This window comes from Thamnophis elegans, chromosome 4, assembly GCF_009769535.1.
Source record: "Thamnophis elegans isolate rThaEle1 chromosome 4, rThaEle1.pri, whole genome shotgun sequence".
In the NCBI taxonomy this organism is placed as follows: domain Eukaryota; kingdom Metazoa; phylum Chordata; class Lepidosauria; order Squamata; family Colubridae; genus Thamnophis; species Thamnophis elegans.
The window spans coordinates 27754796-27766665 of record NC_045544.1 but is presented as its reverse complement, the minus strand read 5'-3'; positions in this window follow the sequence as shown (position 1 = coordinate 27766665).

Here is an 11870-nt window from a genome sequence, read left to right as displayed (position 1 = left end):
TGCTTCCCCCTTATGGCACATGAGCCAAAAAAGGTTTGCAATCACTGACCTAGGGTCACCTTATAAGGAAGGTGGGTGGTGCAAAAATTAATACATAAATAAATAAATAATAAGTATTTCCCAAAATATATTCCTTTGAGATCAATGAGGTTAGTCTGTGTATAAGATTATAGTATAGATTAATAGAAACTAAAATAAAGAAGTAAAGGAGGAAAAGGAAGAAACAAAAAAGAAAGCTAAAGTTCTTGTTATTTTAATTCTTTAAATATTTAATAAAGATATAAGAGTATTTTAAGGATTCAAGAATATTTAGTTTATGAAACAGATATAAGACAGGATGAGAGAATTGTGGAAATAAAAAAAATGAACATGATCTATAGTTTTGACAATGAGATAAGATTGATTCCAGAAAACTTTAAAGAAAGCGACAAATCTACAATTGTACTTACAATTGCCGTAAAGAAGATCAGAAGCCACTTCTTTAAATCTTTTTTTATTTTATTTTATCTTTCTCTCTTTTTTTCTTTTTGTATTTTAGATCAGTTGCTATCACAAGCTTTGGAATAACAGCAGTGCTGAAATCTACCCTCATCTAGAGACCACTGACTGCTTTTAAGAACAGCCACCAAAGTCAAAGTTGGTAGTGTAACTCTATTACAAAGAGTTGTGTGAAAGTTCTTTTCATCAACTTTCTATATTCATATATGAATAATGAAGCACTCCCCTGGATAAAACTGTTACAGAGGTTTTTTTTGGGGGGGTTCCCCCTGGTCCCACAGCTTCTGCTCAAAAAGTAGGTGTCAATTGTGGGTTACAGGATCGTTGCCCTGATTTGTCTGGTGCACCAATTGTATCTTTTCCTAAATTAGAAATTCATGCTTTAGTCATCTCACATGTGAACTATTGCAATTCACTCTGAAAATTGAACTTTATTTGCACAATTCATTCTCTTCCAATGGGCTCCACCTGAAGGCCATTCAATAGCTGCAGTTGGTCCAAAATATGATAATCAGAGCAGTTTGAGGGTTTAGTGAGGTACACATAAGTGATACCTCTCATATGAGTTAGAATGGTTACCAAATAAATTTCTAAGTGTAATTAAAGGTGCTGGTTTTCCACCTCTTAAAACCCTATAGAACTCTGGGTCTAGCTATTTGCTGGGCTGTCATTCTCCTCTTATTCTGCCATTTTTGTTGTACCTGTAGTTAATGTTATGGTTCCCATTAATATATATTGATATATAGGGATGGATTGAAAAATGTTAGCAACCGGTTCTCTGCCTGGTTGCTGGGTGGGAGTGGCCATGGTGAGCATTCCTGCTCAGCCTCCTGTATCACGGAGGGGGGAGTTTTCACCCTCCCCAGGATCTGAGGCTTTCCTTGAGTTTCCAGGTGGATGAAAACGGCCTCCCCTGGCTCTGGAGGCCCTCCAGAGGCCAAAAACAGGCCCGGTTTTTTGCCCTCCCCAGGTTCTTGAGGTTTTCCTCGAGCCTCTGGGAGGGCGAAAACAGCCTCCCCTGGGCTCCAGAGGCTGGAAACCAGCTCATTTCTGGACTTCCAGGAGGCTTGTTTTTCGCCCTACTAGAGCCTCTTTGCAGACCCTGAACTTACATGACATGATGAACAGGTTGCATGAAGACTCCTGGGAGGGGCAGGGCAGGGTGTGTGGGGCCAGTTAGTCCTTGCAACTACCAGTTCAGTGAACCAGACATAAAATTAACATCTGGTTCACCTGAATCAGTGCAAACTGGCTGAATCCCATCCCTGCTGATATACATATAACAAAGCAATATTTCAAGCAGCATCAAGAGGCATCCTTTGTTTAGACAAAATAAACAAGAGAGGTTGGTATTTTTTAAATGCATTTTGAATTCTCTTCTATCACTGAAGTACTGAACCAAGAAAATAAAGAAACAATAATGCCCTCACTATTAAGATTATTGTTGTCTCTTTTTTTTCCTTTGTAATTTCCCTGACATTATGGACATTTCTGGTAATTTAAACACACTGGAAAGATTCCTAGATTGTTTTTTTAAAGGTTACCTTTAAAGGCGTCATAAACTCATTCGCTTTTCTGCTCCATTGAGGACATTTTCTCTTTTTCTCTAGAATAGCCTCCAGGTTGAGTCGCTATTGTCAACATAAAGTTTTATATCAACATTTTTGTACTAGGTGGTCATATGTCTTGGATTGAGGGTTTAATTCTCTTCCGGGTCTCTTCTTGGTCAAAGTCCTGCTGAGCATGTTTTTCTCCCCAAAGTCAACTTCAAAATAATGTTTAGATTTCTAGGAAATTGAACAATTTGCATAAAACCGTATTATTATTATTTTCTCTGACATTCAAAGCTGGCAGCATTGACATTGGAAGAAGAAGGAAGTACTTCTCTCAGACTGAACAAGGAAGCTAGTTAGGGTACCCAATAGTCTACTTTATACTTTTAGAGGCCATAAAAGTGTAAGACAGAAAAATTAAAGGTACTTTGCCACAGCTATTACAGTGCTATAAAATAAAAGAGAGCTTTGCTTCATCTGCTTCAGGGTTGACTCCAACCACCAGAAGGAACAAGTTTGGTTTGGTCTAGTTTATTTTTGCTTTCCTTTAGCTCTCCAGAGAAGCAGAAGAATTCATTTGTTCATTCTGGTTGTGCAAAATGGCAAGGTGAAACAGGGACTGACAGGAACCTTAATTTTCTCTTGCCAGAGTAACCTGCTAACTGTCCAGGTGGATTATGTGATCCATGAAATGGTGAGAAATAATTTACTTCCTAGCAGAACAAGAAAGAAGTAGGGATTTTTTCTGCTTTAGAACTGTTCTCTGAAACTCCAGAAGCATTACTCTGGATGGATGGATGGATGGATGGAGATATATGACAGATAATAGATAAAGAGATGATAAAGATAGATTATATATATATATATATATATATATATATATATATATATATATATATATATATATATATGAGAGAGAGAGAGAGGGAGAGAGGGAGAGAGGGGGGGGAGGGAGAGAGGGAGTGTTTTACAACCCCCGGTATGCCCAAATATGGGAGGAAGATCATACTTCCATTCTCTGTCCTTCGGCTCGTCACAAGAGACCATCCAGACAGAAACCCAATATTTTTACACAAATACAACATAGATAGATAGATAGATAGATAGATAGATAGATAGATAGATAGATAGATAGATAGATAGATAGATAGATAGATAGATAGATAGATAGATAGATGATAGATAGATGATATAGATATATATATAGTTATAGTTATAGTTATAGTTATAGATATAGATATAGATATAGATATAGATATAGATATAGATATAGATATAGATATAGATATAGATATAGATATAGATATAGATATAGATATAGATATAGATATAGATATAGATATAGATATAGATATAGATATAGATATAGATATAGATATAGATATAGATATAGATATAGATATAGATATAGATAGACAGACAGTGTTTTCCCCAAAATAAGACAGGGTCTTATTTTCTTTTGACCTCCAAAATAAGCGCTCGGCCTTATTTTTGGGGAGGTCTTATTATTTTTGAAGTGCAGGAAGCAGTGAGCGTGCTCACTTCATAGCTGCTGCAGTGTTGGAGGAGGGCTTATTTTAGTGCATGTGCTCAAAAGCCTGATTGGGCTTATTATCCAGGGAGGTCTTCTTTTCAGGGAAACAAGGTAGCTAATAGATATAGAGCAAAAGCAAGAGAGAGAAAGAGTGGGGGAGAACAGACAGACAGACATATTTAACAATCTATAATTTAGCTGTGTTACACAAGGTTATGTTTTACTCACCCCACAGAAAGGATAATGGAGGCCAGAAGGCCAGTACCCATAATCAATGTGGCTCTATTTCAGCCACGCTGTTATGACAGCCTCTCTCCTAGAGATTACATGGACCCTCACATTGTTGGCCTTCCAGATGTGTTCAGCTCAAAATTTGTCTGGAGGGCCTTTGGGAAATGAATGGTCACCATTAAACTTCTTGCTTTATGTTTTTATTTTGGTTTGATCAGTTGATGTTATAAACTGCCAGAAGTCATTTTTTTAATTAAATCTGGTGGTATAAGCAAGAAACAAAAGCAAACAAAGAGTTGCTTCTCTTGATTTTTCCTTGGTTTTAATACCAACATTTTTTCTCCACCATTCTTCACCATTTATCATCTCCAAGTGTAATTTTAAAAAATCAGAATGGTGATCAGAACTGTGCAATTGAAGGCCTGCTCCTTTTTTTTCTTGTGATGCACATGCTCACATATAAACAAGGATTGATACTTTGAATGTATTGTTGCACTGCTATCTTAACAGTTAATCAGATTCTGAAATATACCTAAGATGACCAGACGTCCCGATTTCAGCAGGACGATCATGCTTTATAACAATTTGTCCCATGTCCCGGGCCGTTTTTAAAAAGTCCCGATTTTCTGGCTTCATGTTGAAAGCCCAGTGGATTTGCTTAAGAAATCCTAACCGGGGCAAGACAAAAGACACCCTGTCTAACCTCTCTCTCTGTCTCAGTATTTTCTTTGAAGATATTAAAACTTTAAAGCAAGAAAACGGACGCCCCTGCCCCTTTTACCTCATTTTATAAGAAAAAATGACCAAGTACTCTAGAGCTCCAGGAAATGCTTGGCTAGAGGGGCCGTGAGTGTTACTTCCTGGATTTTCCAGAGGGGAGGGGCACGGAGGTTGGAGATCGGCTCGTGTGGAAGAAAAAATGGTGGCAGTTTCTTTGAAAAATATTTCCCTGACTAATTTCACCATTTTAATTTGATCAGTTCTTTGTATTAACATCTACATCATTCTGGATTGACTTGTGCCTGCTGGTAAGTGAGCTGGGTTTTTTGCTTTCATTTTTTAATGTATTTTAAAATAATATTTTATTTATTGTGCATAGGATTTTTTAAAATAGCTTTATTCTGTGTGGATTCTTTTTTTAAATTGTCTTAGACTATTTAAAAAAAGATTCTATCCAAAACACAAAATACCAGCTGCAGTTATTCACTTAAGAACTGTGGCAAGAAAGGTGGTTAAGTGACCAAAGTTACAATGGCATTGAAAAAAGTGACTGATGATCATTTTTCACACTTAGCGACCATTTTCACACTTAGTGACCATTGCAGCATCCTCATGGTCACATGATCAAAATGTTGATGTTTGGCAAGAGTTACAATTTATATTTGTAAATTGTAGTTATGTTGAAAAAAAAATTACAATACTATTTTTGCATTATATGAAAATTTTTGTTGCTCCGTATAAAATTTTTAATCAAGCCCCCCCCCCCCCGGGTTAAAGGTGTCCCTCTTTACCAATCTGAAAATCTGGTCACCTTAAATATACCCCTATTCTTTATTTTCCTGCATTCCAGTCCAATCAAATTGTATTCTGTTTTTTCCCTGCCCTTTTCTTGTGAGGTTGCCCCTTATCTGCAGGACTGAAAATAGAGCAGCACTGGGAAATGATACAAGTAAAACATGTAAAGAAGTGCTTGGTGAATGATTCAAGGAGGAAGTGAGATAAATGAATATGATGTCAGTCAATGTATTTGTGGATGAAAGAATCCTTGTGATGCTGTTAGAAATGTGTTGTATATGTGTGCAATTCTGTATGCTATATCATCTGTATGCAGATGATGCCAAGTTATTGGCTTACAACATGCCTGATATGCATCAAGCGCTTATGTGTATATATAAGGATAGGGCTTCATGCTATATACCATACCTGAAGTCATCTGAAGACTTCCTGAAAACTGCTATTATAATAGAATGTAGCCACATACAGGATGATGGGTGATAGTCTTTTCAGCAATATAAAACTATCTTGTAACATTGGCTGCCAGTGTATTTTGAGTACAATCCAAAGTGCTAGGTTTGACCTGTAAAACCCTATATATTTTAGGGGAAAGCTATGTCTTAGGTCCTATCTGTTGGAGAGTTGGGTTCTTGGAACCAGACATTTTCTATGGTGGCCCATCACTCTGAATTTTATCCCCTTTCCCTAGCCCATCACTCTGGAATTTGCTAACCTAGATAGTTTCCACAGTTTTAGAATTTAAGAAAAGGGCAAAGATGCTGTTCTTTTTCCAGGTCTTAGATATCTATTAAATGGTGCTGTTTTAATAATGCTGCCTTTAAAATGGGTTATTTTTAATGATTTTTTTTCAGGCAGGATATAAATTATGGATGTAAACAAGCAAATAAGGAATCTAGTCTGTTTATTAATATATCAGGACAGTTGTGTTTGAGGGAGAAAATGGAGTGAATAATTGAAAGTTATATGTTATATGTCATGAAAAGGGAGAGCGAGAAAATAAATCCATGTACCTTAATAGAATGTTTACTAAAGATAGGGTATAAATGGATGAATGCTAAGTTGTCCTAGTGCTGATAAAAAGGTCGGAGAAGTAGGAGTGTACGATCTATTGTGAAGAAAGTGCTCATGGAAAGAAGCAAAAATAGTTGTGTATAAGAATGTATTTCTGCCCACTTTATTACTTGGAAATGTAAAACATGTGAGGAGAAGATAAAATAAGCTTAAAATGGTAGGAATAGTTTACTAAAGCAATATTTATGGCAAAATAAGAAGAAATGAGTTCGAGAACGAATGGGTACTCAATGACCATGGATTAAATACAAAAGTGTATGAAAGACATAGACTGAAGTAGTTTGATCATGGAGAATGAATAATGAAGTTAATGAGATTCTGAAAAGAAAGAGACCAGAAGTTTAAAGAACAAATGCCAATGTATGAAATAGTAATAAACTTAGATATATATACTGCTTCATAGTGCTTTACATCCCTAAGTGGTTCACAGTCAGCATACTATCCCCAACAATCTGGGTCCTCATTTTACTGACCTTGGAAGGATAAAAGGCTGAATCAACTTTCAGCTGATCAGAATCAAACTCCTGGCAGTAAGCAGAATTAGCCTGCAATAGTGCATTCTAACCACTGTGCCACCATGATTCTTCATAAATAGTTATTAACATAGTGAAAACAGGATAGATATAGTATTCTTAGCATTAACCACATCCCTTAATTTCTTTTGCTTATTATTTCTTATTTTCCATTACATAATTGTTTAGACTACAAAGGAACATTCTTATATGTATGCATGCATGCAATAAAGTAGCATATATGTAATTTCACCCTGGCCCATTTTGGTTAGATTTTGATGCTGAAACAACTCATGTGGCATTCAAGCAACTGTTTTCCACCCATTGCTTCTGCATCAAAGACAACAATTTATACAATGCTTTCAGTAAACTCCAACTAGAACTTTTGAGAGGCCAACAGCACATAACATTGTTTTGATTTTTCAGGGCCGGGCATGAAATAGATACTACATTGAGCACTCTGGTGAATGGCCTTCATCAAACCTGGATGGAAGCCATCTACTCCCATTAGTCCACTTAATTGCATTCAATATTAATGATAATAAAAACTTTCTGGATCACCTACAAGGACGTGAGCAGGTGGCATTGTTTATAGGGGTTCCCCTTCTTCTTAAGTAAGCAATTTCATTTGGTAGTTACAGGGGAAGAATGGTAAATAACCTTTGATTCCTTCAATTCAGCAATGCTGGATTCTCCCAATGCTGCAGGTAGACTTCACTTGCTGACTGTCTCATTCAGCAAGCTTTGAAAGTAATGGCAGTGCTGAAAAAAAATAGCTTTGCAAGATCATTTTTACTGAAACTTTAAAAAAAAAAGATAACAACTAACTCAAAGTAAGCATCTGGCTTTGTACCTGTTCTTTCATGGACTCTGAAGCACATATGTAGCTTGGGAAATCTTCTGGACTCATGATTATTGCTGAATTAGCAGTGGAAGACATAGCAAGGCTTTTCCCCAGTTGCAGCTGGTGTGCCAGCTTTAGCTGTTCTTAAAGCTCTTGTAACAGTGATTCCATGCTCATCCCCTCAGGCTTATACCACTGAATCATGCTCTACTTGGAGTTGCCTCTGACAATTGCCCAAAAACTATCGTTGATTCAGAATGAAATTGCCCTCTTGGTGAGGGACCGAGAACTGCCATAGCAACATAGCACCTATTCTGCAGAAGTAACATTGTTGACAATAAGCTTTCAAATATACGGTAATCTCAATTATAAATGGCTTTAAATGGCTTGGTTTACAATTATAGCCCTCTACAAGGGAGATGGATGGTTAAGAAGTTTGATAGAGAGACAGGAGACACACAGACACACAGACACACAGACACACACACACACACACACACACAGAGAGAGAGAGAGAGAGAGAGAGAGAGAGAGAGAGAGAGAGAAAGAGAGAAAGAGAGAAAGAGAGAGAGAGAAGATTAGATAGATAGATAGACAGACAGACAGACAGACAGACAGACAGACAGACAAACAGACAGACAGACCTTAGGATCACCTCCTTTTAGGCTGTCTTATAGATTTCAGCCAAGATGAGATGTTTCCTATTCACTCCCCTTGAGTGACAAGCGGTTTTTGGATTTCCACATTGCCTAACTTTAGGGAAGGGCTGCATAACATGATTTCACTAAATATTTGAAACTTTGCATCTTGTAATTCATTCTGGGGGTTGTTAATTGTGACTGCAATGTTTAAATTGAGAAAATTGGAAATTTATTTTTTATTGTATGAGCTTTTATGATGCTATTGTTTTATTTCTTGTATGCTGCCCAAACCCTGGTAAATATGTGATAGAATATGTTTAGATTTTCTTTATAGAGTTTACCTGTTTTTTCATATCTTCAAAATCTTCAGAGAGCACCCATGCAAAGAATATCAGTTCTTCAAAGGGATTCTGTTCTTGGAGTGGGTCTGAAATTCTTTAATCTTAACATGTTATACAATCTTTCAGAGAAAGTGAACTTTAGAATGTGGGGGAAAGTTTTGAAGGATTATATAAACTAAAGCATTAAAAGGAAACAAGACTGCTGGGCTTGCAAATTTATTTCCACATAGATCGCTAGTTAGAGATGCTTACATAAGCAGGTTGACTGTTTTGACCCGCACAGCAGTTCTGACTTCTGTGCTGCCTCAGCTCAGAAGGGCAGGACACTTACCCTTGCATTTGTCCCAGCTCATTAGTGCTGCAGTTGTGAGATTTGCTGCAAACAATTTGATTGTTGCAGAAACAGCAACACTGTGTGAGATGGTATTGCATAGAGACGTCTTTTGTCAATTGGAGGCAACCATATTGTCTGGTTCACACATCAGAGCAAGCATTAAGTATGTCTTGGTTCATGCAACACTTTGGAATCAAAAAGGCACGATGATGACTTAGGACAATATGTAAACCGAAGAACTGGATAACAAAGTCAGGAGATGGCTGTGTAAGGAGGGAAAAAAAAGTTCTTCTTGTTGCCTTTGCAACTTCCATTTCTACTTTTAAAAGTAAAAAAGGAAGGGGAAGGGAGCATATGGGAAGGGGAAAGAACTTTCCTTTGCCAGCAGCTTGAATTTTCAATTCAAGGAGGAAAGGAGAGATGACTCTCATCCAGTTAGAGCAAGATTTAAGTTCATAGCCATTCTGAACTCTTTTTTGATGATGATGATGATGATGATGATGATGATGATGATGATGATGATGATGATATCTGTAATACCATCAAATCAAACATCCAGATCTGCCTATCCCAGGTCCTTGGTAAAGACTCAATAGGTAGACAAAAAAATGCCAAACCCAGTTTGAACCTTTGGTTGACTGTGTGACGATCATAATAATGCACCTGCCACATAATGCCACAGACTTAACAATTGTCAATGAGAAAGACAAAAATGTCTCCATAGTGGATGTGGCACTGGATTCAGCAGAAGAGAAGAGAAACAATTGGAAAAAATAATAAAATAATAAAAAATAAAGACCTACAAATAGAAATAGAATGACTGTGGCAAAGGCAAGCAAGTGTAATACCAATAGTAATGGTACTTGGGTGCCTTGGGTGCAATCCCAAAACAACTGGAGCACCACTTAAAGACAATTGGCATTCATCAATTTACCATGAGTCAATTGCAGAAGGTGGTTTAATTGGAACAGCTTACATCCTGTGACGATATCTGTAACACCATCAAACCTATCCAAGGTCCTTAATAAGGACTCAGTGGGTGGACAAAAATGCCAAACCCAGAATTATTGCTATTATTATTATTAGCAACAACAAAATTGTATCACAGCGGCCAGCTGTTTTGCCGGATTTGGCATTTATTACTAGTCGGGCCCCACCCAGGGGCCTAGGATGTTGTAATGTATTTTCGTAATATGCGTGCAGATCCAAGCAGTGCGGCTTTTTGCATTTGACTGATGGTGATTTTGTCAATTTTCAACTGTTTTAAATGTAATTCCAGTGCTTTTGGAATAGTACCCAGTGTGCCAATTACCACTGGAATTACCACTGCTGGTTTGTGCCATAATCATTGAATTTCTATTTTTAAGTCCTGGTATTTCGCGATTTCAACTATTTGCTTCACTTGTAATAATCCTCTGCTACCTGATTTTCGGGGCAGGTATAGTCTATCAGTGTCACCACGCGGATGTAAACTGTAGTGCATTGTCATTAGTTTCCTGGTTTTTTGGTCCAAAATGTCCAAATCAGCTTGTGTCCAGTTAACTATACCAGCTGTGTATCTTATAACTGGTATTGCCCAGGTATTCATGGACTTGATTGTATTTCCACCATTCAATTTAGATTTCAAAATTTTCCTAATTTATCCAACTGCAGAATGCCTAAGTATTTGTAGGCTTCATTTTTGTTGCATTTAATTAGTTGGCTATTGGGTATTTCAATTCCCTCACATGTAGCGATTTTGCCCCTTTTTATGGATACAGTGGTGCATTTTTCCATGCCAAACTGCATTGAAATATCGGTGCTGAATACTCGGACTGTGTTTGTCAGTGATTGGATTTCTACTTCTGACTTTCCATAGAGTTTCAAATCATCCATATAATAAATGCAAAAAATTTTCAGCTTCTTTGGCTGTTTGTTAGCCTAATTTCATTTTTTTTTTTAAGATTACTGATAGTGGGATCATCGCGATGATGAAGAGAAGAAGTGAAAGTGAATCATCCTGGAAAATTCCTCGCTTGATATTAACCATTCCATAGTTCTCATTCCCTACTGCCACTCAGTTCTCCATTGTTTCATCGCCTTTTCAGTGAAGAATGTAATATTTTTGCTAATAACAGTTATTTCTAAGCATTTTATGATCCAACTATGTGGCAATGAGTCGGATGCCTTTTTGTAATCAATCCAGACCATATTCAAGTACGTTTTTCTGTTCTTACAATTTTCTAATATCATTTTACCAATTAGGAGCTGATCTTTTGTGCCCCTGCTCCTTCTTTTGTTGCCTTTTTGCTCTACTGGCAAGATGTTGTTTGTTAACAAATAATACATAATGTTATCTGCAATAATGCCTGTGAGTAATTTGAAGGTTGTTGGCAAGCATGTTATTGGTCTGTAGTTTTGAGATATTGTTCCTTTAGTTTCATCTTTCTGAATAAAATATGTTTTTCCAGTTGTTAACCATTCATCAATTTGACCATTAATTTAATTAATTTCTTAATTTCCATTAAGAAATAACAACATATTAAGAATCTTGATCTTAAAACATTTAAACAGCATTTCACCAGTTTATTTCCTATCATTATCTCTGTCTCTTCTCAGAAATTCCTTCACAAATTTACGAGAGGTGGTAATATCTATGTTATTTAAACAAAAAAGAATAACAACTTTTAACCTAATAGTTTACCACTTTATCTAAAAATACAACAAAACAACCCATGAATTCCTACTGCACATTCACTTTTGAAAATAAAGAGACGGTTGCAATATATGTTGTATTTAGTGTACTTTGTCCAAAGA